Source organism: Manis pentadactyla, chromosome 8, assembly GCF_030020395.1.
Source record: "Manis pentadactyla isolate mManPen7 chromosome 8, mManPen7.hap1, whole genome shotgun sequence".
NCBI lineage: Eukaryota > Metazoa > Chordata > Mammalia > Pholidota > Manidae > Manis > Manis pentadactyla.
Genome location: NC_080026.1, coordinates 69,699,148 through 69,725,979, shown reverse-complemented (window position 1 = coordinate 69,725,979; position 26,832 = coordinate 69,699,148). Strand labels below are relative to the sequence as shown.

At 39.6% G+C, this 26,832-nt stretch overlaps 1 protein-coding gene and 1 pseudogene across 4 annotated transcripts in view; both read left to right on the top strand.

Moving 5' to 3' along the window:
• Positions 1–7,007, top strand: part of LOC130684514 (tigger transposable element-derived protein 1-like) — a 102,596-nt pseudogene extending 95,589 nt beyond the window's left edge.
• The window catches only part of NRG3 (neuregulin 3), a 1,067,441-nt gene that overhangs the window by 461,338 nt on the left and 579,271 nt on the right, over positions 1–26,832 (top strand). The gene's annotated exons all lie outside the window — the stretch shown is intronic.

The window sequence follows — 26,832 nt, the reverse complement described above, 5'->3', positions numbered from 1 at the left end:
ATCTTCTGCATACATGGATGTTTATTGCCCTCGTCTAGCTCGGATTAACACATAGTCTACAGGCACACTCCTGATCATCTACATTTGCTCTCTTACAACACTAAACTCTGTTTTCTACCTTTATCTCGTATCTACCTACCACTTCAGCATTTTATTAAAAATAATAATAATAGAGAAATGTGGTATCCACATATAAATCAAGTTTAAAAATCAAATGAGTATTCATATTTGAACTGACTGTGTATAGTTCATAATGCATGTACAAAACCAAAAGCTTCTGTGATGACTGCCCTTGCACTGTTCACCATGTAACTTATTCACTATGTAAGAATTTGTACTCCATGTAAGAATTTGTTCGTTATGCATCAGAAGATTGGAGACTGACGAAAATTAGGCTTGGGGTGGATTAGTGATTGTGCATTGAGTATTGACCCCCCTATACAGAAATTTATTGTGGTTAACAACTATTTGATCAATAAATATGAGAGATGCCCTCACAAAATATATATATATATATATATATATATAAACACACTTCCAATTGTAAAATAAATAAGTAACCGGGATGTAATGTATAGCATAAGGAATATAATCAAAATATTTTAACAACTTGGTATGGTGATACCTGGTTCCTAGAATTATCATGTATATAAATGTTGAATCACTGTGTTGTACACCTGAAACTAATGTAATACAATACTGTTGTCAACTACCCTTCAATAAAAAAAAAAAAAAAAAAAAAAAAAGAATTGAGCAAAGTACACTCCCATTTCTTCCCTCCTGGCCTTTCTGATTTTGCTATTATTTTATTTCTAGATATATTATATACCGCACAATAGTGTGTTACTCTTTTTTATTTAAATGGTTTATTGTATTTTGAGATATTTAATAAAAAGAAAAAAGTCTTTATATTTACTCACATACTTACCAATTACTCACAGAATTACCTGTGTATTCCTTTATGCAGATCCAGATTTCTCGATGGTATTGTTTCTTCTGCTGAAAAGACATCCTTTATTGTTTCTTGTGATGCAACACTGCTACTGATAAATTCTCTCAACTACTGTATGCCTGTCAGTGGCTTTATTTCACCTGTGTTTTTGAAAGATACTCTTGCTGGGTAAAGAATTCTAGATTAACTATTTTGTTTGTGTTTGTTTTTGTTTTTCCCTTTCAGTTCATTCCAAATCAGTTCTATGGACATTACAATGTTTCTGACAAGAGTCCTGCCATCATTCCTTGTTCTTTGCTACATAACATAGTATTTCCCATGTGCCATGTACAAGATTTTCTGTTTACTGCTGGTTTTGTTGAAAGCTGAGTATGATATGCATTTGTATAATTTTCTTCATCTTTGTTGTGCATGGGATTTGTTGCGCTTCTTGATTCTGTAGATTTAGTTCTCATCAAAATTTTAAAAAAATGACTCTTATATCTTAAAATATTTTTTATTCCTTCTCTAGAAACTGCAATTATTTCTGCTTAAGGTTAGAAGACTGGTAGGCAACTTGAAGAGGCCCCACACTTCACTGATGCTTAGTTCTTTTCCTTTTAAAAATATTTCTGTTTTTGATACATTCTATTGCAGGCAGTTTCCTTTGTGCACTTCATAGACATTGAATATTTTCCAAATTGAAGGTATGTGGTACCACTGCATTTAGCAAGTCTACTAGCACCATTTTCCAATAGCGTTTGCTTACTAAAAGTTTTAAACTTTTCCATTATTATTACATTTGTTATAATAATCTGTGATCAGTAATCTTTGATATTACTGTTGTGATTGTTTTGGGGAGTACCACAAACTGAACCCACATAAGGCAGGGAACTTAATAAATGTCGTGTATGTTCTGACTGCTCTACCAAACAGCTGTTCTCCCTTCTCACTCCCTCTCCTTGAGCCTTCCTGTTCCCTGAGACATAACACAATTGAAATAGGCCAGTTAATAACCTTATAGTGGCTTCTGAGTGTTTAAGTGAAAAGAAGAGTTGCTTGTCCCTCACTGAAATCACAAAGTAGAAATGATTAAGCTTAGTAGACAAAGGCAGGTTGAAAGCTGATGCAGGCTAAAAGCTAAGTCTCTTGTACCAGTTATTCCAGTTGTGAAGGCAAAGGAAAATGTTCTTGAAGGAAATTAGAAGTACTACTCCAATGAACACACCAGTGATAAGAAAGTGAAATAGCTTAATTGCTATTGAAGAAAGTTTTAGTGGTCTTGATAAAAGATCAAACCAGCCACAACATTCCCATAAACCAAAGCCTAATCCAGAGCAAGGCCCTAACTCTCTTTAGTCCTGGGAAAGCTGAGAGAGGTGACAAAGCTACAAAATAAAAGTCTAAAGCTGGCAGAGGTTGCAGAAAGTTTAATAAAAGTGCAGGTGAAGCAGAAAGTGCTGATGTACAAGCTGAGCAAGTTACCCAGAAGATGTAGCTAAGATCATTAATGAAGGTGGCTACACTGAACTACACATTTTCAATGTAGAGTAAACAGACTTCTATTGGAATAAGGTGCCATCCAGGACTTTCACAGCTAGGGAGAAGTCAGTGCCTGGCTTTAAAGCTTCAAAGGACCGGCTGCCTCTCTTATAATGGGCTAATGAAGCTAGTGAATTTAAGTTGAAGCCAAAACTCATAGACCATTCTGAAAATCACAGAGCCCTTAAGAGTTATGCTAAATCTACTCTGCTTATGCCAAATGAGTAAAAAATAAAGCCTGGGTGATAGCACATCTGTTTACAACATGGTTTACTGAATATTTTAAGCCCACTGTTGAGGCCTATTGTTCAGAAAAAAAGATCATTTCCACATATTACTGTTCATTGGCAATGTGCCTGGTCACCCAAGAGCTCTGATGGAGATGTACAATGGGATTAATATTGTTTTTGTGATGATAAACACAATAACCATTCTGTAATCCACGGATCAGGGAACAGTTTTGACTTCCAAATCTTATAACTTAAGAAATACATTTTGTAAGGGTAATTCCTCTGATGGATCCAGGCAAAGTAAATTGAAAACCTGGAAAGGATTCACCATTCTGGATGCCATTAAGAACATTTGTGGTTTATAGGAAAAGGCCAAAATATCAGTATTAATGGGAGCTTAGAGAAGGTGATTCCAACCTTCATGGATAACTTTGAGGGGCCCAAGTCTTCGGTGGAGGAAGTTACAGCAGATGTAGTGAAAATAGCAGGAGAACTAGAATTAGAAATGGAGCCTGAAGGTGTGACTGAATTACTGCAATATCATCATAAAAATTGAACAGAAGAGGAGTTCCTTCTTATGGATAAGCAAAGAAAGTCGTTTCTTGAAATTAAATCTACTCCTAGTGAAGACTGTTGAAATAACAACAAAATATTTAGAATATTACATAAGCTTAGTTGATAAAGCAGTGATAGGATTTGAGAAGATTGACTCCAATTTTGAAGGAAGGTCTACTGTGGGTAAAATGGTATCAAACAACATTGCATACCTTATGGCAATTGTAAAAGGAAGAGTCAAATGATTCAGAAAACTTTGTTGTCTTATTTCAAGAAATTGCCACAGCCACCCCAACTTTCAGCAACCACTACTCTGATTAGTCAGCAGCCGTTAACATGGAAGCAAGATCATCCAGCAACAGAAAAATTATGACTCACTGAAAGCTCAGATGATATGGTTAGGATTTTTTAGCAATAAAGTATTTTTAAATTAAGGTATACATTGTTTTTTTAGGCATAAGGCTATTGCACACTTAATAGACAGTATAGTGTAAACATAGCTTTTATATGCACTGGGAAACTACAAAAATTTCATTTGACTTGCTTTATTGTGATCCTCACTTAATTGCAGTGGTCTGTAGCCAAACCTGCACTCTCTCTGATGTATGCCTGTATCCTTCGTCTTCTGCTATGTCTCATATGCCTTCAGTTCCTTATATTGTATTTATTATCTCATTATATCAGACATAACTTTTCATTCCTCATTTGTTTCCCATTTCCAGGGATCACTTTCTGTCTTTGCCAGATACCTCATCTTGATTAGCATTTTTTCACATATTTTTATCTATTATTAAAAGTCATCTTAGGCAGAAGGGTAAATCTGGCCCATGTTACTACATTTTGGCCACCATCAGAAGTCTCTCATCACTTTCAGTTTGTGATCTTTGCCAAATGACTTAAATTCTCTAACCCTCAATTTTCTTTAAAAGGATGATAAAAGTTAAGCCTACCTAAAGAATTGTTTTAAAAAAATTAAGTAATCCCAAAAGACAACTTAGCACCATTATCTAAGGTATATTAATTAATAAAGGCTAGTATTATTAAGCTTAGGAAGTAATGGTTGGAGTTTTTTTAGGAGTGGTATCCTGTTCTATGTGACCAGTTCATTGGAAGGAAGACTGTAAGCTGAGGGAAAGCATATAAGCAATAATATGGGAAAAAAAACTAAGCAGAGTATCATATCATTACGATTCTGGGCTCTTAGACACTCAGCCTGGAGGGAAATTTGGGGTGGGGATAGAACATGGACTACAAATCAACTACATCGCCTGAGCACCATTGACAAAACAGGAGAAGCTATGCGGGCCAGGTGGATGCTCTTGGCTTACCGCACATGTGCTGTCACTCCTGATTTCCTTTGGGAAAAGTCACCTCAGCAGTAGTTTTAATATGAAGATAACTGGGGCTTCAATTAACAAAGTCTGAGAAAGGGAGGGATTAAAAAACTTCCCTTTTTAATCTATCTATTGTCTTCATTAACATGAGTTTCCTTCACTACTGAACCGGTCTTGCAGACAAACCCCAAATAGGTTAGCTTTTGAGTAGACAGAAGAGGAGTAAATTCTAGAGATTTGGGACTCTCATCTTCCTGACTCAAAGTAGTTATGCCTCAGCTGTGACTGCAAACCAAACACATTTGCCTTAAGTATCTATCTCTGTGTTTAAATGATAGCTGCCATTTTACTACATGGGCTCTCTTATGTAAACTTACATGTATGACGTGTGAGCTATCATATGGTATGTTGGCCAGCTAGGGCTGCCATAACAAAAATACCACAGACTTTAACAGGCTTATACAGCAGAACTTAATTTTTTCACAGTCCCGGAGGCTGGAGGAAGTCTAAGATCAAAGTGTTGGCAAGTTTGGTTTCTGCTGAGAACTCTCCCTGGCTTGAACCACCTCTTTGCTCTGTCTTCACATGGCCATATGCACATAATTCTGATATCCATTCTTTTTATAAGGACACCAGTCCTACTGAAACAGATACTCACCCTTATGATCTCATTCAACCTTAATTACCCCCTTAAAAACCCTATCTCCAAACGTAGTCACATTGGGGGTTAGGCTTTGACCTATGAATTCTGGGGGGCACAATCCATAACATGGTATAAGGTAGACCTTGGTAAGTAAAGCTTCTTTCTCCTGAACAAAGTCCCATATCCTTTTTTATAGAAGTCAGTACTCTGGCTTAGTAAGTTTATGAAGAGGACATTTGCTAAAGGAGAAGGGTCAGTTATTTTCCCTGGTATTTTGGGCTAGGATTTGTTTAGATATTTTTAATGCATGTGTCCTCATAGGTAAGCCTTTCTGCTGCACCCCTCAGTGGCTAGAATACCATTCTAGACTCAGGAATTAAATCCATGTTTTCTACTGATTGGAATGTAGAGAGATGGTTTTTAGACCACCAGCCCTGTGGGCTCTACTCAAGTCTATAAATAGATTAAGCAAGGGTTGATCAATTTCTGTTTATCTCACCATGGATATAGGATTGGGGACCTGTAACTTCCCTTGGAGTGATTTTAGAAGACTATATCTAATCATCTCTTATTCTCACTTAGACCTTCCGCAGTGCCTGGCACATCACCACTCAATAAAATCGTCTGAATATGTGAAAGAACAGATGACACCTATTCAGTTGCCGATGTCAGAGGGGAATATGTGCGAGCATACTAGAAGTTGATGAGCCAGGAATTTAAAGTTTGAATTTATTTATACTTCAAGCTTGCTTTAACACTGCATATTTTTGGAATTCTGTAGATTCTGCTGCTGGCACCTGTTTGTAGGGCTTTTTTGTAACTAATCCATTTTAAGAAATGAAACTAAGTTAATACAAACTGAAAATCTGAGCTGTTTTCCTGCCCCCAAAAGCATAGGTTTAAAGCAGAGTGAAAGATAAAGCAACTGGACAGCTGAGGGCCATGTAGTCCCAGAGGCGGCTGTGCCAGGAGCATAGAAGGAAATGTCAGCTTTTTCCATTTTTACTGAGGTATTTTTAGAGTGGCTTCTTTTCTCCTTGGCTGGTGTCAGGGAACTAGCTACTTTATTGAGGAGCTGCATTTTACTGAAAAACAAGCTTTTAAAAAAAATAATAGAACAATTCCTATGGGAGAAGAATTTACAGTATTTCTGTGTCCATCATGCTCTTATAAAAGTTTCACCTTTTCTGGGAGTTTTATGAATTAACATTTCTACTGTAAATTTTTTTCTTTCTTTTGTCTCAATCATCTCCAATAAAGGTGATTGCTTAGCTTTTTAAAAATAAGAATGACTTGAAATTATATTTTAGGGGCACACTATTAGTTTGGGACTGGTTGAAATCGAGAACATCCCAAGCAAGGAGTCAGAGGATCCCAAAGCCAGCAACCTTTCTAGAGCCAAGGCAAGGCCATCTTTAGATTTCTCATCATATCAAGAGTGACTTTAAAGAATGAAACTAAGCTGATTGACCAAAAAGCATTATCTGTTTTATTCTCTCACAGTAACCCCTCAGGTATATGGCATTTCTGGTTCCAAAACTATGTGTCTAATGTGCTTTCATCTTGATGGTGTCACTTAACTCCCCTTCCAGATCTTTCCTTATCTGTCATCAAGTAAAATAGACGTCCGGAAGCCAAGGTTGCTGGCTGTGGGATCCTCGCTGCAGGCTGCCCACTGCAGGTGCGGGAAGCAGGAGAGCTGTGTTTGTGCTCCTGGCTTCTGGGCATTTACAGCTCTGGACTGTGGTCTCCACAGCAGGACTGTATCCTGAACCACACCTGGCCTCAGGAGTCTACCTAAGATACAGATTCCTCAGTGTCTATTCACTGTCTTTCTCCCACTTTCCTGTTGAACTTTCTTCACAGCTGTGAAAAGATCTGGCTGTGATTATCTTCCACAAATGGGATGGTTTCCTAAATATGCATCTGCAGTGAGGAACACCTTAACAGGAAAAGCCCAGTTCTAGCCCCACTCTTAAAGACGGTACTTCTTGGACTAACATGTTTTGCATTTTGCCTCGTGTGGTACCTTTAAAAGCAAATTTTGAAAATTCTGAAAAAAATGGAAATGGTAATTTACATTGATATCTAAGTATACCACTTTTTAATGTTTTGATATTATTTTTTTCAGTCATTTTTGTCATCTTTACCTTTATTTTTTTCATGGTCATAATTACATAATACACTTACATTTTTTTTTTGTCTAACATTGCATTATAACCAGGTTTCTAATCAGGTTAACAGATGCTTCATAGATATCATTTTTCATAACTGCATAAAATCCCACTGTGACTTCAGTATAATTTATTCAATCAATTACTAGAAATGTATGTGGTTTTAACATTACCTCTCATATAGATAATGTGGCAATATGTATCTTTGGACCAAACATTTTTTCCATATTTAGGAACATTTTACTTAGGCAGATTCCATGTAGAATTACTAGGTCAAACATTAGAAACATTTGAAGCCTTTTGATAAATAACACTTTGCTATTCTGTTCTCCTGTCTCTAGCACCAGTTCCTTGACTACAGTCGCAAGTTTATCCATCTAGTTTCCTAACTAGTCAACATAAATATACACCAACTTAGCATCTGAAGTATAATAATATGCATGGGAGTTCTTAGCATAATGGCTATTTTTCTTAAAAGGCATTGTTAGTGACCTTCAGCACATGTGCTTGAGGGCATGGTTCTGTTGCCCACTCCTCCATTTAACATCCTGGCTCTGGCCATGCACTGGTCCAGTCTGTATTTCCTTCTGAACAATAGCCCCAGCTCTTCTCTGTTGTTTCCTGGCTTTTGCATTTACTGCAGAGTAATCTCATTATCTGCAGTGATTGGACTTGTGCAACAGAATCTTAATCAACTGCATTTTTATGGCTTTAAAACTGAGCCCATTTCTATTTATTGCTGCCCTAGGGATTCCTCTCTGCCCCAGTGCAGGCATGACGAAACACCTCCTGCCGCTGCCTGTGCCCAGAAATACCTGCTGGACGTGGTCACTCGCTGTTCACTCTGTTCGTGCTCTGCTCTCCAACACCTCCCCCTCCTCGCACTTGCCCCCTTCTCTCTTTTTACCCGTGGCCAGGCTCTTGGGCAGGCAGGTAGAGGTGATATTACAGCCTCCCCCAGCTTTTCATGAAACATGAACCATTTCCAGGTTGAATGCTATTTTTACCAGCATCTGATTTGTGTGAAAGACTTTGGTTCTCTGCTACTTTCGAGACTGCACTATTAACATCCCCCTGGACTGTAGATCTGTGGATTTTTTATTTTTAACTCAGCAATTTCTAAACTATGCTTCTGTGGAACTGAAATTTCAATGGGAGCCAGCAACAAAGGTTTCCGTGGTCAAATAAGCTGTGAAATGTGCTTCCTAAATTCTTCTCCTGAAGGTGAGTATTCATATTACCAATCTGAAGGGTTGGAGACATCAGAAGGAAAGAGTTTTACATAGTCATTATCTACTGAAGACCTGGTTGAACGCTTTTATTTTATGATCATACCTAATTTTTCCCTAGTACTAAGGGAGAAGCTGCTTTGACCATTCACCCTGTTTATGGTAGTGGCTAAAAATAAATGTTCCCCACGATTGGAGCTGGAATGCGCTCATGCTGCGGTTCTGCACTATGAGAGCCCCTTGAGCGTTTGGACAGTGTGATTTCCATTCAGCACCAACTGACTGCAGGGCCACAGGCAGCAAGCTGGGCCCAGGGAGGGGCACGAGCAGGAGCAGAGGCCTGGGCCGGTCACCCCCATGCTGCTCTGCTGGCAGAGAGCCGGCAGTACCTAAGGCAGAGAAGTGCATGAGTTTCTTGGGCAATGGTTTGCCCCCTGGTAGGAATGCTTGAGGTTTGATTTATCAGAACAATGTTCCTATAAAATGTCTGTCACCCAGAGGGAATCATAAGGATGCTTTCAGTACGAGAGAGGGATCATTGATTTCTCTGGAGCCAGAGTGCTCATCCTTTCACAGCTGGCGAACTGCTTTGCTGTGAAATAGAATTTCAGTTGGATGCAAAATTAATCAGCTTTCACAGCTCTAATTTTTGACTAAGACACTGTGTCAGTGTGTTTGGTACATGCTGTGTTTGAGCCTGGAAGCCTACATCTTGCATTTGTGGAGCATTGTGACACTACCACCTGCCTGTCGGATGCTGATGCCACGGGGAGCCAGAGGACTGGGAAGCCGCCGGTCACTCTCTTGCCACTCAGAGGCTCCCTTATGGTGTAAATCCAGCGGGGATCTCTCACAGACTGATCTGCATGGGACTTTAGTGGCCATCTAGTCCCACTCTGCCTAGGGAGGAAATCCCTTCAACACCCATGATTAGTGGGCCAGTCCACCCTGTGCTTGTGAACCTGCAGTGATGGGGGGCTCTCCCACCTCTCGGGACAGCCCTGTGTTATATTTTGCATCACACCTAGGCTTTGTGGAATGTTTCCTTTCCAGGATTAGCCAAAAAAGGTAGATTTCACATTGCCTTACCTGTGTACTGGCATGAGATCAGTATCACAGAGACTGTGTTATTTTTCCTATCTTTGATGGCTGTGATGTGATCGATTGGCATTATTTTATTCTTGGTTGCTTGGGAAAACCATATATAGAGAAAAACTGACTTTTGTGATCTAACACTGGCTGCCAAAATCCAATTATCTTGGGGCAATTTTAAATTAAAAGGATATGTATGTATTCACAAGAAACAGTATTAGGTAAATATAGGCATGTATATTTAATGAAATATCCTCACCCTAACCAAAAAATAACAATAATAATAATGCTTTTCATCTTATATAGACAATCACACAGAAAGGCTCAACAATCAGGTTCTTTCATATGATTTCTCACTTTTTAAAATGCTACTTGCATAAAGGAAGCAGTCTGTTTACAAAGAAGCTTTCAGTTTTGTGGTAAAGGATAATAAAAGGGACACACTCAGACGTGTTTCCTGACCAAGATACTTTTGTGCTTTTGCTCCTGTTTTAGGTTAGATGGTCTGTGTCAATGGGGAAGGAAAGATGAGTGAATCATGGGCACTGGCCTCAAGGAGCTCACGATCTCTCTGGTAGGAGACAGTATGTGACAAACACCCACAAAAATAGCTGGTGCTCAACATATGTGTTGCACATTATAATAAAGATAGCAGCTGAATGCCGAGGAAGCAGAGAGGAGGCCAAGGTTAATGCCAGGTGGGGAGATTGGAGAAAAGTACACCATTGAACTGACTCTGAATTCTGTGTGGGAAAATGGATGGGATTTCAAAAGGCAGAGTTTAATGGGAGAGTATTCTGCCAGGGAGACATTTCCCTCGAATATCTCTCAGTGCAGGAGGTGGGAGCTTTCCAAACTCCAGTCCACCTTTTCCAGAGATATTTTCCTTTGTATTGTGTCTGATCACCATATCCTAGGAACCAAGAACTAAGGTCTGGGGAATTGTTTCTCATTCTGTGGGTAGGTCTCATAACTTTGCAATTTGAGTTCCTGGGATCTTCTCACACCTGCTCAGGATGTCTACAGGTAGGTAGACCTTCCTGATCCATGTTTACACCCCTGCATTGACTCTTGGTTTTGGGTGAGGTCTCAGTCTGTTTTTCCAGAACAATGTCTTGACTGGGACAGGGAGGGGAGAAAAGATAAGCACAGTAGACTTTTGGTTGGCTGAGAACATCCTGCCTTGCTGAAGACATCAGGAGAAGGAAAGGGAGGTGGAGACAGATGGGCCTCTCAATCTGCTGAATGCAAACAAGAGTTCCTGTGGGGCCAGATGTATAAATAAGGATAATGGTCTCTGGGTATGGACATTCTTGATGGGCATTTATATTCATTCATTATTTTTTCCCTAAAGCATGGAAGAAGTGCATGCTGTGTATCAAGACTTGCCCTTTCAAAGTTCACAGCCTGGTAAAGGGGAGAAAAACATGTGAACTAGCATTTTCAATGCAGTGTGATAAGGGCTATGACAAAAGGGAGTGTGGAATGCTGTGCCTTTGAGGGCAGATAAGAGAGGCTGCAGATAATACCTTGAGAAGATGATACCTGAGCCAAGCAAGAATCAGCTGACGAAGGAGGAGGGGGTAGTTATTGTTAATTATGAGCATTCTGTGAGTAATTCTGTAAAGAAAACAGTACATTCACTTACCTTAAGTTTACTTTGCAGTTAATTACACTGAACGACCTTGGAGACATATAGTGTTGGATGCTCGCTTCATATGAGATGGATATGAATATCACTGATGCCTCCATGTGGGCTGCAGCAAAGATACAAAGGTGTTTGTGTGTGAGCAGAGGAATCCATCTAGTCTCATTAGATCCTGGAAGGCTTTCATCATCTAAATGGAATTATATGCATTTCTTCTAAAATTCTCAGTAAAAAAGGAATTCATGCTTACTCTATATTAAAGGGTACATGCTGGAAGGACACTACCAACCAGAGATGATGTCACAGCCCCAGGGAGAGCCAGCATTTATTGAACACACACTCTGTGTTTTACATGCATTAGTTTACTGAATCCTCATAAAACTGTACCTGATATTGTTAGCTGCCTGCCCACTTTTCATCCCCCTTGGCCTCCCCTTCAGTCTGAACTCTCGTTTTGTTCATATAGTCATTCACTCTCCGCATAGCCATGTGCCTTACTAAGCCACTCGGAGGAATGCTGGTCCCCCTGCTGGAGACTAGTTAAGAGGTGGGCACATGTAGATGTGATGGCTGAAATCACGGCTGCTGTTGTGATGAGGGAGCCTAGCCTAGGGAGAAAGCCACTGATGTCTGAGCACAGTGATTCCTGAGTCCTTGATGATCCTATTAAGCCACTGAGTTAGACAACCCAGGGACCAGCTCTTGTTAAGTGAGATAATATTACTCTTTTTCCAATTTAAGTCATTTTAACCCTTCTTCTAATTTAAGCCATTTTAAGTTTAGTTTCTTTGTGCTCTCAGCCAGAATCACTCTGACTCACACAGGTAGGTGCTCTCATTATCCCATTTTGTAGGTAAGGAAACTGAGGATTAAAGAAGTTATGTAACCTATCCAAGATCATACAGTTAGTTGAATATCAAACCCAGTATTAAATTGGAGTCTAGTCTTACTCAAAAACCTAGTACACACACACACATATATAAACACCAAATATATAACAACAGAGTTCTTAAATGTCAAACATTTCTAATAGTTCAAATATATCAAATGCATCATTTATAAGAAAGCCACTGTCCCCAATTTTTTACATTAGGAGTTGGCAAACTTTCTCTGTAAACAGCCTGATAGTAAATATTAGACATTATAGGCCATGTGGTCTCTGTCACAACTGCTTAACTAATTATAGCTCAAAAGCAGCGATAGAGAGTGCATAAATCGATGATCTTAGGTATGTTCCCATACAATTTATGTACAAAAATATATGCATTTCTTCTAAAATTCTCAGTAAAAAAGGAATTCATGCTTACTCTATATTAAAGGGTACGTGCTGGAAGGACACTACCAGCCAGAGATGATGTCACAGCCCCAGGGAGAGCCAGCATTTATTGAACACACACTCTGTGTTTTACATGCATTAGTTTACTGAATCCTCATAAAACTGTACCTGATATTGTTAGCTGCCTGCCTAACTGTGGCAGGCAGATTTGTGTGGCACAGATTTGGTCCATGGACTAATTTTCTGACCCCTGTTCTGTAGGAACTAAATGTGATTCTTGGTTAAGGCTTGCCCACTAGGATAGATAAAAGTGAATGCTACTGAGTGTTTATAACAAAAAGTCACAGAAGAAGGAAGAGAAGAGGAGACATGGAGTCCCAGTGTAGGAAGGACAGTCTCCCTCCTTTGCCAAATCTTAAGGTATCAAGAGGGTGATTATGTTTCTACTTTGTAGTGCTGATTAGGAAATAGCTAAGCCAATGAAAAGGGAAGAGGATCCTTGACTTCCATTATAGAGGCAAAATTTAGGAGGTTGCTAGCCTCTTCTCTGTACCTAATTTGGAATTTCTGTTAAAAATTCTGAATTGTCTCAGCACTACTTTCAAAAACCACCATTTTCCCTAGTTCTTAAATTATTGAATGATCCACAGACACTTTAATACATAGCAGCTCTTTCTGCAAATGGAGAGATAAGGGTCGGAAATGAACAGATGATTATAGCTATTTGATTTCAGCTTTAATTGCTTTCCAACAGGCACAGAGAATGGACCAATTTTCTCAAAATAATATTTGTTCTGAAACACAGGTCTGGGAGTAAAGTTTTGTCAATAATGCAAGGACATTTGGGGAAATACATGATGGGTTTTCCTTCTTTTTTCTCAAATGGTTTATAATGTGTGTATCCTTTCTTTCAAAGGCATGGCATGAAATCGACTGTGATTTTTATAGAGAATCTAAAATATTGAACAAATATATTTCTTCCCCTTTACTTATTAATTAACTGAATATATGAAAGAAAGTATATAGAAAACCATGGCTGAAAGGCAGGAAAAAAAACAGAAAAAAAAATATCCCTCCTTACGACATCTGGCAACCACTGATCTATATTATGTCTCTGAATTTGCCCATTCCAGACATTTCACATAAATGGTAACATACAGTATGAACTTACATCTTACTTCTTTCAAAAAACCTATTAATTTCAAGGTTCATGCATGCAGTAGCATATGTCAGTATTTTATTACCTTCATTGGGGAATGGTATCCCATTGTCTGGATATACCACATATTTATTCATGCATCACTTGGTGCTTCCATTTTTTGACTATAACTAATGCTTCTGTGAACATTCATGTACAAATACGAACATTTCTTTTGCATGAGCATTTGTTATCAATTGTCTTGGGTGTATACAAGGAGTGAAATTGCTGGTTTATACAGTATCTCTGTTTAACACTTTGAGGGAATTACAAAACTGGTTTCTAAAGCAGCTGAACCATGTTTCTTTCCTACTAGCAGGGTCTGAAGTTTATGGTTTCTCCACCTTCTCCCTGCCAACACTGGTTTGTTATTGTCTACTCTAGTGGGAATGAAGTGGAATTCACTGGGGTTTTTATTTTCATTTCCAGAGTGACTGAGGTGGTTTTGAACATCTTTTCATGTGTTTACTGGACATATATTCATATTTGTTGGAATAATTTTGAATCAAATGGAAAGTTTAAAGACATAAGATAAAATTAATATTCTAATATTAAATAATTTATAATGCATTGGGTCCTTTCAATTGTTATAGAAATGAATAACAAATAATATATAATCACATTTTATAAATGAAACATAGAAAAGTTAAGAACTCGGCTGAGAGCAGGTGGATATGTTTGAGCCAAGAGTCAAACAAGATCCATATACTTTTCCTTGTGCCATGTGTGTGCTTACCTTCCATCTCTTGTCTACATTCTCATGAGTTAGTAAGACACCCATGACTGAAGGAAGCATGAGTCCCTCTCTTCTCTGGCAAAAGACAAAATGTAAGCAGAAACTTTTGAGGACTGATGCAGAAAACTCTCAGTTCTTTTCCTGAGATCAGTGCAATAGGATTGCAGGCTGTGTGCTTGTGACACATCAGGTTTCTAGTGATTGGTGAGGGCATCCCGCCCTTAACTAATCTGGTCTTTTTAATAGCAAATGGGAAATCTACAAGCTTCCCTATGAGGAACACCTTTATAACATCTTTGAAATTCTGTAGCTATATGCAGACTTTGAACAAGCACCAAGAAATAACAGACTCGGGGTACTGTGAATGCATTTGACCCCCTTTCCCCCTGTCAGCACTTGGCATGGTAGACTGAGCACCTGCCTGTCACTCATGCCTGGCAGCTGCTGGGAGGCAGCCACGTAACTAGTGATCTCTGAACTGAGTTCCTCTCTTCCAGCCCAGGAACAAGTACAGTGTTCAAGCATGTTATAGTGAATGTTCAGTGATGGATTGTTAAATAAATGAATGATCTTAATTGGCATCATAAAGAAATATTTCTGACTTGGATATTAAGTTGATGCATCAAAGATAGCTATTGACTTAGTTAGTAAAAGGGAAAGAAGCGTTTAGTACTCAGCACTGTACAAATGCCAGTACCAAGCAATGTTCTTTTTCTCATTTAGACTACATGAAACCCATGAAACATATGTTTGCATGTATTTAATTTACTCATGCTCAGCATGCCAGGAGGGTAGCAAAGTGAGCTGCAAACCCACATTTGTAAAGGTACATTGCAAAGCATTAAGTTAGGTTATATACTTAAGGAATTAAGCACTTAATTCCTTATGCTGAGGTCAAAGCACAGAGTTGCGGTGTGGTTCAAAAATGCAGCCTTCCCCTTTGTGATGAACCCCACACTGTCACTAGATGAACAAGGATAAAGAGGGTGAGACTTTTAAGGAACTAAAATGAATGATGTTTAGGAGATTTGGGGAAAATGCAATTTTAACCTAAATTTTAAAAACTTTAACTTAAAAATTTTTTTAAACTTAATTTTTTTTAAAGTATTTTTTGTTTAACCAGATTGCATATTCCTGAGACATGGATGTTGCTGAAACAATAAATGATCTGGTGACTGAATGAATTCTAGATGGTCTGTTTTGAACCAATTGTGCCATTTTAGGGGTTAACAGTGCATTTTTTCAGTCAGAAAAACAAAAAGACATTTTTTTTTCTTTTTTCTTTAACTTAACTTTGGACATGTTAAAGTTGAAGTGCCTTAAGTTTCCAAGGGCTCTCCTGACCTGTAGTGTATTTCTGCTGCCCTTTCATGTCTTCTTGGTCCTGATACTTTGGTTCTGTCTCCTCCTCTGTGACCCAGCCATCACCGTGCTTTCTAGGAAGTTGTAGCTGTTCCACCTGACTTAGCATTTCTGTACCTTCTTTTGTGTGTCCAGCAGTATGATAGAGTGGGGACTGGTAATGCACGACAGCTTGAAGACATAGTCCTCGTACTTGAACAGCTAGCGGTTGGTCTTTTACAGCCCTTTATTATAATTTTTATAATTTCTGCAACCATCCAGAGTGACTCCTCCCTAAATTCTCTTTGGCAGTTTCTTTGGGATCTTCTCTTGATTGACTTTCCTTCACACTCAGAATGATAGACTCTAAGATACTAAAGAATGGAGGTGGTGGTTGGAATAAAGGTCAGGACTTGAGGGTATTATACTAAGTGAAGTAAGTCAAACAGAGAAAGGCAAATACTGCATTGATCTCACTTATATGTGGAATCTGATAAAGCCAAACTCATACAAGAGTACAGGGTGTTTATAACCTCAGTTTCTCAAAGGATCCCAATTAAACACAAAACAGAAGAAAAATTGTGCTTCCTACAAAGGCAGCATAGAGGTAGGTTTAGTGTCTACCTCTGCCCACTCTCCAGCCCTTCTTACAGAGAGATGGACTTGGAGCCCCAAGCCACTGCTGACCAAGCTGTCCTGTGTTTGAACTCTCTTGGAACCTGTTTTTCTACCTCTACCATGACACTTGACATAGTCAGCAAGTGCACAATCAGGGATCAAAGCCAGGTCCTCCATGCCCATACCCCCTTCATGAGCTGTCTAGACAAGGAAGTACTTGGATTTCCAAACATTCAAATAAAGGACCCAAAGTAAGAGCTCAAAGATATTCAGGAAAAAAGTAATATTTTAAATAAGTCAAGTGAGTGATGCTCATTTTTATGAAGGAATGTGGAGAATCGTGGCAATGTTTAGACATTATTTCAAAGACATAATAGCATGCAAAGGAAATTTGAAAGAGACAGTAATAGAAATCCCCAGTGTAAAGCAGTGTCTTTATTTTAGTTTTTGCACCCACCTACCTCCTCCCAGCACCTACTTTACAGTCTATGCTCAGAAAAATGGATATGAGGTAGATATGTGAGAAGAAGAATGGATTATTGAAATATATCACTTGCTAATTGCTGTTACATTTACTCATAATAGAGTGACTAAGCGAATTTGGCAAGGAGAGGCTTGAACACGCACACCTTGAAAGAGTCCAGGGCTCAGAGGAGGTGGAACTGCCACATGCTAAAGAATGTTCATTATGGAGCTGGGCTCCTCAGGGTTTATCCCTCTCTTTCCATTCACTATCTGTGAAATTCTAAGAATACTGCATGATCCCTCTGTGTTTCATTTTCTCTTCTGAAAAATGAAGATAATATTTATATCTGATTAATAGGTTTATGCAAACATTATTATCACACATTCACTTCTAAAGTCTCTGATATCCTATGACTCTCTGGTTTCAACTGTTAGAATTGAAATACCTAAAGAGAGGTTTAGACCATGAGAGTAGGTCTGACATACAGCACTATGCTTCATTAATTGTATTGACTGTTAAAATATTGCAACAATTTATACTGCTTGATAAATAACCACTGCTCAAATCCCTGAGAATGAAGTCTCTCCATGACATCCAGGATTCCCAAACATCCTCAGTAATAATCCAGAAACCAAAGAGTTGAGATCTGGCCCCACAAGAGACTTAGGACCCTGCCCTAGTGGTGAACAGAGTTATTCTGATTGGTCCTGTCATTTCCATACCGCATATTAAATATTTTGAAAATTACCACTGTGCATACTTGGTGGGTAAGAAACTTGAATCTGGGGGAAAGTTCTTAAGTAAATAGAAATACAAATGCTTATGAAAAAATATTATACTATTTATTTTTTCACTTGAAACCCATGAACATTAAAAGAAAACCTGATTATTAGCAGTTAGCCTCAGGTACATTCACATATGCATAGATCAGTTTTTCATTATTTAGCTCTAAAAACATTACTACTGATACGGAGCTACAAGGTGGTGTTTATATGTAGAGAAAATGGAAGTTCCTATGGCCAGGATTCTCATCTGACCCTGGTAGACTTGCTCACTATGCATGTGTGGGCAATACATTGTTACTGCCTCTGTATAAAGAGCTCCTCTGGAGCTCTGGGCTGTGTGGCTGCAGGAGAGCAGAGGCTGGAGTGGTGGCAGTGCCGAGGACAGAGACTGAGATGGCTGCAGGTGCAGAGAAGCCCAGAGGCAGAGACCAGCTGGCTGCATGGCACTGAGACGGACGGGATTCTAGCACTTGACCTGCCACCATGGGAATGGAGTTGGGTAAAAACCCTTTCATGCCAAGAACGTTCCACTGTCATTTTTCAGTCTCACCAAATCAAGAGTGAACTTTCCTGGGGCTGAAACCCACTGGCAAGACATTACCTTATCATGCTGAAGGTATGTGTATGCCTGTGATGTTGGTGTAATCATTACTGTTCTAAATCATTTTAATACCCAGAAAGCATTCTTTAAGCATCTATTATGTGTCAGACCCTGAGATAGTTTATGAGGACATAGAGATGGCATTGCCAGGTCCCCAAGAATTCATACTCTAGCTTGGAAAAGGGTGGGGAGCAGACACATAAACAGGTAAATTGCAGCTCACAGTGATCATCACAGTATTAGAGGTAGGAATGAAGCATTACTGAAATTCCATATACTATGGCTATGTATAGGCCAGAGGAACAGCATATATAAAAGTCACAGACCCTTAGTGCAGCCTGATTTGACCAGTGTTAGTGAAGCCCAAAGAATGGGAGAGGGAGATGGGAAGGTGAAGTCCCAGGGAGCCTTACGTGTTTGTGTGGGGACTGGGGAAGGAGGGAGCAGTGTCTGTTAATCTTGTATACTGAGGACACAGTGGGGTTTTAGGCAGCTCAAGTGCACTATCAAGATGTGTCACCTGTTGACTGAGCAGAAGGCATGGGGAGGCCAGCTGGGAGGCTGTTGCTGTGTGTGTGAAGGGCTTTTACTCCCTATAGGTCACATAAAGATGCATCTGGGAAATGAAGATGTTGCAGAAAATGATGGTCCTCAGTATGGACAGCTGTCCCATTCTGGAAGTCATTCTAGTATAAGAAATCAAATGCCGACTGGAAGGTTGCTTAGGGAGTGTGGTGTGGGAGGGAGAGCTGGGGGAGTCAAGTCTAAGTGGCATCTCATTAACATTCCTCAATGCACCTGACTTGGAAGATAAGAACACATGTGGAGTCTGTTAGATGAAGTCTGTGCTGGAGAAGCTTGAAAGGCTCCCCAACAACCTTAGCACTTTCCTTTTTGGAAATCATGAGTGGACGCATCACCTACAAAGGGCTCTGCTCTTTCCTTGGTTGGCAGTATTGGGACTTCTGTGTGCATGGTACTGCTCATGTGTAAGTAAGGGAACATCTGAACAAGTGGGAAATGGCCCTGCTGGCAGCCAGACTGTGATGTGTCCAAATGAGCACACATGGTATTCCACCAAACTGCTCTGTGGCTTTGCAGCTGGACAGACGCGAGGTCACTCTGCAAGAAATGTGTAAGTACTCCCTTGTGTGACCAATGTGGGGGCCTGCCTGCTGCCCCGTCAACCACAAGCTCTCCTACAGTGAGTGCTCTTGTGTCCTGAATTCAGCAACTCCTTCACCCTAATGAACCCCTCCTGTCCTGCAGGTCACCTGGGACTATGGGGTAGTCAACTCACAGAGCAAGGCTGTTTTATTAGAAGGAATGAAATCTCTGTGGGGATTTTTGGAAAGCTCTTCTCTAATAGGTAAAAGTCTATAATTCAGCATTGTTGTGAGGATATTGTTCTAGTCCATTCTGGCTAACAGAATACTGTAGACTGGGTGGCTTACGAGCAACAGAAATTTGTTTCTCAAAATTCTGGAGGCTGAGAAGTCCAAGATCAAAGTTCCAACAGATTTGCTGTCCGGTGAGGGTTCCCTGGTTCATAGATGGCTGTTTTCCTGGTGTGTCCTCACACAGAGGAAGGAGTGAGGGAGCTCTCAGGGGTCTCTTCTACAAGAGCACTAATCCTATTCATGAGGGCCCTGCCATCATGACCAAGTCACCTTCCAAAAGCTCTGCCCAGCTCCTAATACAATGTAACATATGCATTTGGGGGGACACAAGCATTCAGTCTAGAGCAGATTTTCATTCAGTAAATATTTGTTGAATAACTATTGGGCAGCTCATGGTGGGCTGGTTACTAGGACCACATACTACACACACACACACCCCAAATAAACCAAAAACATAGTCCTGTCTTCCAGAAGTCTGTGGTCTATAGATGAAAATAATGAAGGTTATTATTTATAGTAATAAATATGAGAATTTCCCCTAGGGTGACACTCATTTTTGTTAGACTGTAATAAATCAGCGCAAAGGCTGGGCTTCCCAGACTTGTGTCATCTGTGACTCAAGACTATGAATAGCAGTTGAAATGTCTGTGCTTGAAAGAATAAAAGACAAAGGTGGGGAAACAAGGGACATAGGGCTTTGACTGCGAGGGTTCTGTAGGGAGAAAAAATACCTAATGGGAATTTTTTTTTTTTGGCAAATCTTTCACTGTCTCATAATATGTGCTCTGGATGAAATCTGTAGATTGTGGTGAGAGTGTGGGGGTGCAAGGTGGCCCCTTCAGAGAGGATTTTGTGCAGAGGCCTCAGGGAATGTGGGCATGGACTGTGAACAACCGTGGCCTGTGCACTGAAAATGGGGCAGTTTATGCACGAGGCGAGGACAGAGACAGACAGGGGTTTGGAAGGACTTTGGTTTTCATAAGAGCCAGGAAAAGATGGAATGATTTTCCAGAAGGGAATGACTGATCATTCTGTGTGTTTACATACTGATCGCCACGTGATTAATTCAGCATACAGAGTATTCCAGGTGAGACAAGATGGCAAGAAGTGATTTGAGAGGTATATAGGAGGAAGAATCACCAGTATGGGTGATTCCCATGAAGGGTGAGGAGAAGGTCGGCAACCAGGCTTCTGGCCTGCACAGCAGGGTTGATGGTGTGACATTGGTTGAGACTGAGAATCCTGAAGGAAGACTAGTCTTGGTGGAAGAAGAGCAAGAGTTTAGCTTCCTACAAGTTAATTTTTAGGTGCCTTTGGGATAACCCTCAGAAATGGGGAAGTGGGCAGATTGGGTTCAGAGAAACCTGTGGGCTGCAGGTTTAACTTAGAGAGTTGTTAACACACTGATGATATCAGATAGTGTTCCCCAGGGCAGCTGGTTCTCAGAGTTCAGCATATCTGAGAAGTGGCCTGAGAGTTTGTTAAAAGCAGCCTCGACTGCTCACATCCATAGTTCCCGATGTGGTAGGTCTGGTTGGGGCTCATGAATATTCATAGTGGTCCACTCTCAGATCACGCTGACACTGCTGGGCTTAGGACCACACCTGGAGCAGCGCTCACTTGAGGAATAAGTAAAAGTGGGAAGAGAGAAAAAAAGAAAACAGAAATGAAATGGTGTCCTGTGGGAAGCAACAAAGTGGAACAAGCCAGGCTGCAATGGTTTGATTCCAGAAGCTCCCCACTAAAAGCCACATGATGTTGGTTCAATGACATAAATATTTAAGATTCAATTTCTCCATTTGTAAAAAAGGATGCTGCATAATAGCATAAGTTCATAGGATTATTTTACAGCTAAAATACAGCTACAGGTAAACGCTTGGCACAGTGCTGAGTGTATGTTAGTAGTTACTTAAAGACACGCCCTTAAGTAATATAACTTTTATTTACAAATTAAACGATACAGGTGGCAAAAACCAAGATGCAGGAGGAAAATTAACACTATGTGATAATATGGGAGCCAGTAAGAGGTTTGTTTTTTTTCCCCATGAAGGTGGGAGTGGTGAAGAGTATTAGATGCTTCTGACAGTTTAAACAAGATGAGAAAAAATATTTAAACATCCTTTGGATTTAGAGATAGTGTGAATAAAATTAAAGGTTCTTATGGCCAGGATTCTCACCTGGCCTTGGTCAGCTTGCTCACTACACACGTGTGGGAAGTATGTTGTTATTGACTCTGTATAAAGAGCTCCACCCAGTGCTCTGGGAGACACGGTGGCATGGCTGCTGCAAGGCTGCATAGCTGCAGGAGAGCAGAGGCTGAAGTGGTGGCAGTGCTAAGGACAGAGACTGAGACGGCTGCAGGGTTAGAGAGGCCCATAGGCAGAGACCAACTTGCTGCATGCAGACTTGCTCTGAGTGGACAGGATTCTAGTGGTTGACCTGCCACCATAGGAATAAAGTTGGGTTTTCACCCCAAGAAGGTGTATTGTCATTTTTCAGTCTCACTGAATCCATAGTCTTGTCTGGGGCTGAAACCCATTAGCAAGCAGATAGCTAGTGAGATAGACTGGGCCACTTCAGGAGAGTGATGTGGGGAGCAGAAATGGTGTCTGTGTAACATTAGCATGGAGCCTAGCACACACCAGGAGCTCCAGGAACAGTAGCTGCTATTTTAACTATTCCAGTTGAAAATAGTTTATTTAGACATGTGTATACATACAGGTAAGTAGGAAATATATTCAGCCTGGCATAAACTCTGCAGTTCCCAAATAAATGCATTTCCAATGAACAAGCTATGTCCTTGCAGGTTTACTTAAGCTGGTGGCATTTTTAAAAGCAATATTTCAAACTGGAAGGTGGCAGGTGTGTCATGCAAATTTAATAAGGGTCCTATCTACATTTGCTGTGTGAATTGATGACTCTGGTATACATCAGGAACTGTCAATTCTCCCAGCAGCCCCATGACTCAATTGAACGTCTAAATTCCTTGCCCAACATTCCCCATCTCCCGCATGCCAGCAAAGTGAACAACTGTCTGATCTCTGGCAGCAGGGAAAAAGCTATCTTTGCCTTTTAGCAGCTGAGAAATGGTTTGTTTCCCTTTCAAACACTACTGCATTCCTCTTGCAGTTTTCCTTGACCATTAAATATTTTATAACTCAGGCTCATGCCAGTACTACTTTGTAGGTGCCCGATAAATGGCAGATTCAACAGGGAATTTTAATGTATGGCAGCAGGCTTCGTGTACACTGCTCCTCCAGAAGCCACTGCTGGAGTCGGCAACCATACTTAAATGGCTTCTAGCCTGGAAGGGCATTTTGCTAATGCTGAAAGCTTTTAGATTGCATCACCAGATTCTTGACTTTTCTCAGAGAATTGTCGTGTCATGAACTCAGTGGGGGAAGGAAGAAAGTATTTGACCAGTCTGGTATTTGCAAGCCATGAGTATGGAGAAACCAGTCAGGGTTTACGCTCTGCCTTATCGTTTTTCTCCCTTAGGTGCTCTTGCTCTTTGTATCTAGGATTCTTTTTCCTGTGCCAATTAAACCATGTCCATTCAAGACCTAGCTCCACCGCCAAATCCTGGGGAAGCCTTCAGAGATAACTATAGCCTGAATTAAGCTCTCCCTTTCTTTGATTATCGGCTGCAATTATTATCTATAATAGCCCACTTAGCAGTCTTGATCCTGCAACAGAATCTATGTGCTCACAGTATGCAGTGTTGTGCTGGCAACAAAGGAAACCTCAATAAGTAGTATTCAGGTTCAACTCGCTATTTAAGGGGCAAAAACAGTCATTGTTTTAATTCATTAATAATTAACTTTCATGGAGAAATCTGCAGGGATTTCTGTCTTCCAGCCTTACATTTTCCCATTTTTCCTTAGATGAATTAACCACCACTGCGTCCCACTATGCATTTAATTACTGTACTGATTGCTTACTATGTATGCTATGTGATGTGGAAAGAATATAGAATTGAAAAGCAAAGCACTCTCCCTGACCTCCCTGGGCATAGAGTCCAAAACTCATAAACATACAAGAAAACACTTTAAACTACATATAACCAGTGCCAGATGAATGGTCTTGATAATTGCATAGCCCCTGTGGTCCCAAGTGGTTCTCATGCCAGGAACTACACTTTCTTGACCTGAAAACTTGAGCTTTTGCTCTGGTACTTGGAAGGCCCATCCTTAGCTCCATCTCTGTTCATCTTAAGCCTACCATTCCTTTATTCATCACACCCTCCCTTTTAGAACACCTTCCCTACTTTTTTTTTCTCCTCCCTTTCCTTCAACCCTATGGAGTTGATTTTTTATTCCTCATAAAATTCTATACACTTTACCTAAATTGCTTTTGGAGCTCGTTTCATGTCCTAACTTCACAACGTTTATTCACATAGAATTTTTCTTTTATGATAACAAATGTGTACCCACCTTTCAATATATAATGTTTAGAAATATGCTCATGTATAAAAACGGTCATTCTTCTCTAAACATGTGTGTCTAACTCTCTGTCAGGCCATCCATAAGACCATTAGTCAGAGATGTGAAGACCCGCTTTGCCCCCTAGAAGCTCAGGGCCCAGTTGGCTGGGAGATCCAGTGGGCTGATGTGGAAAGAGTAATGCCTGATAATGAGTTGCTCTGAGTAAGGGAGAGCCTTGAAAGACATGTGGAAATTCATAGGAATAGCAGGCCCCCTTCATTTATTTACCTGGACTTTTGTCCATGACTTTTTGAAAACAATAAAGAGCCTTGTTACACATTTATTTAACAATTACATACATAGAAACAGAAGGTGCTCATTGAATTTCAAATACCTGACAGAATTACTATATACTGTAGCCAGCTGAGTGTATTAGACTATTTAAAAAGTGATGCAATTTTAAATAAACAAGTTACAAGAATGTTGGATGAGTTTACAGATGAGAGTTCTGCATTTAATTATTAAGATAGCCCAAGGTTATAAGGCCGTGACATTATAATTTGGCATCAGATCTTATCCATTATCTCATTCTCCCAAATGTTCCATGCTTTCCCTTCATAACAAACTGCTCAGTGGGATATATTAGAGAATACTGTGTCACCTTAGGACACAGAAAGAAAATCAAGAATTGTGTCTCATATTTTTATCTCATTTTTATTTATGTTCTATTTGTTTGTGATATATTTTAAACATTCAGACAATTAAACATATGCCTACATGAACTTATAAGCAGATAACCAAATATTGAAGGTCATCATCCAAAATGTTTACTGTGTCTTTGTTGAGCTACATTTAGCTGTAAGTAACGGAAAGTCTAACAGTGACTTGCGCACTTTACAAAAGTGGGAGGTGGTCTGAGAGTTAGTATAGCAGTTTAGTAATTTCATTAAGGAACTTTTCCATCTTTCTGTTGCCCCATCTGACGTGATGGCTTACAAGCATAAGCTTGCTTTCCCACTGCCTCTGACTTCAGGTGAATAGTGCTATCTGTATATTATATTAGTGAAGTGCTCAGGTAAGTTCAAAGATTTCAAGTCTATTGACAATTGCAGTTTATTTGCCAGTAGAAGGATCATGTACAACATTCTATTATTGTTTATTATGTTAAGTTACTAAAATATTGAATAATGTTCCTTTACATCCAGTCTAGTCATTGGGAGGGATAAACATGTATTTTACGTTAATTTTTGTATTTGCTAAGCTATGGAAATAGAAAACCCGAGTACATTTAAGCCTGACATCTCTGAAGTCTCCCACGTTGGACTTTTGCAAAGGCAGTTGGGTCTCTGATCCTCTGTAATGTGCTGATAGATGATGACAGTGATGGGGGAAAGCAGTTGGTAGACGGGGTGGTAACCACTGGAGACAGTTGGTGTCAGATGGAAAGTGATTGATTGTAATTGTTTTGCCGTTGTATTGCTCTTGGAGTCTGTAGCTTGTTAAAACCACTGATTATAAAATAAGAATTTCACTTTTTATGTTGCAGGTCATGTTAATGAAAAGCTGTACTTGGAGGAATAATCAGTGAATATCAATAAATGGATAATAAGAAATTAAAGGAAAATTTAACTGATCATAAGTTAATATACTTCAGCAGTCAGAGTAGCGTTCAACTGTGTGGTGTTTCATACTGAATTTTTTGCTTAGAGCTCTTGAATTTTAAGTATTTCCCATAGAAAGAGAGATTGGTTTTGTGTAACTATTTATCACATAATGTCTTGAATAACAAATATTCCCTATAGAGCAGATCTCCTGGAAAACAGAAAATGTGTCTGTTTTGCAAAGCCTTTATTTATTTTCAGAGCTAAAGTATTAACAGGCAGATATTTTAAAGTGGAAAAAACTAGTTCCCATTGCACCACCAAGAAATGGGAGATTAAAAGTGGCTTTTTCAATGCTCACGGATATGAGTTGGGGTCTCTGTGAATCTGAAGGCAATATTTATTTTTGTAATATTAATATTAAAATGGTATACTCAAATAATAATTTTAGTGTGAAATTATATCTAACCCTTTATTGTAAGATGTGCATTAACTTTCATCTGATTGTAGTGATGCCCTCAATCATATCTTCCATCAGTGACATTTAAACTATTAATGATGTTAGAGTGGTCAGATTTTTTGAAGATGTTTTTATTAAGCACCAATTCTGAGCAAGGCTCAAACTCTAACCTCAAAGAACTCATAGACTAAAGAAATAGATAAATATGTGAACAAATGGTTACTTGCAGCATTGAATGCAGTGATACGAGAGCTGCTTGGAGGGCACAAGGGAAGATGATGTAAGTTCTGACGGATTTCTAGATGTCTTTCATCAGAGAAAAAGATGGTCCAGGAACAAAGAGCAGGGTGGCAGTTCCTGGAACTTGGGGAACTAGAACAATAGTTAGAAATTAAGTTGTGTGTTTTAGGTGAGAAGGATGATGCTAGAAAGGCAAAGTTCCACATGGCTTGCCCTTCTTTGCTCTATTAAGGGACCTGAAGTTATTCCTATGGAAATGGAGCCCATTGAGGATTTTTTGATGTGGAAAGGACATGAGTGAGTTTCCT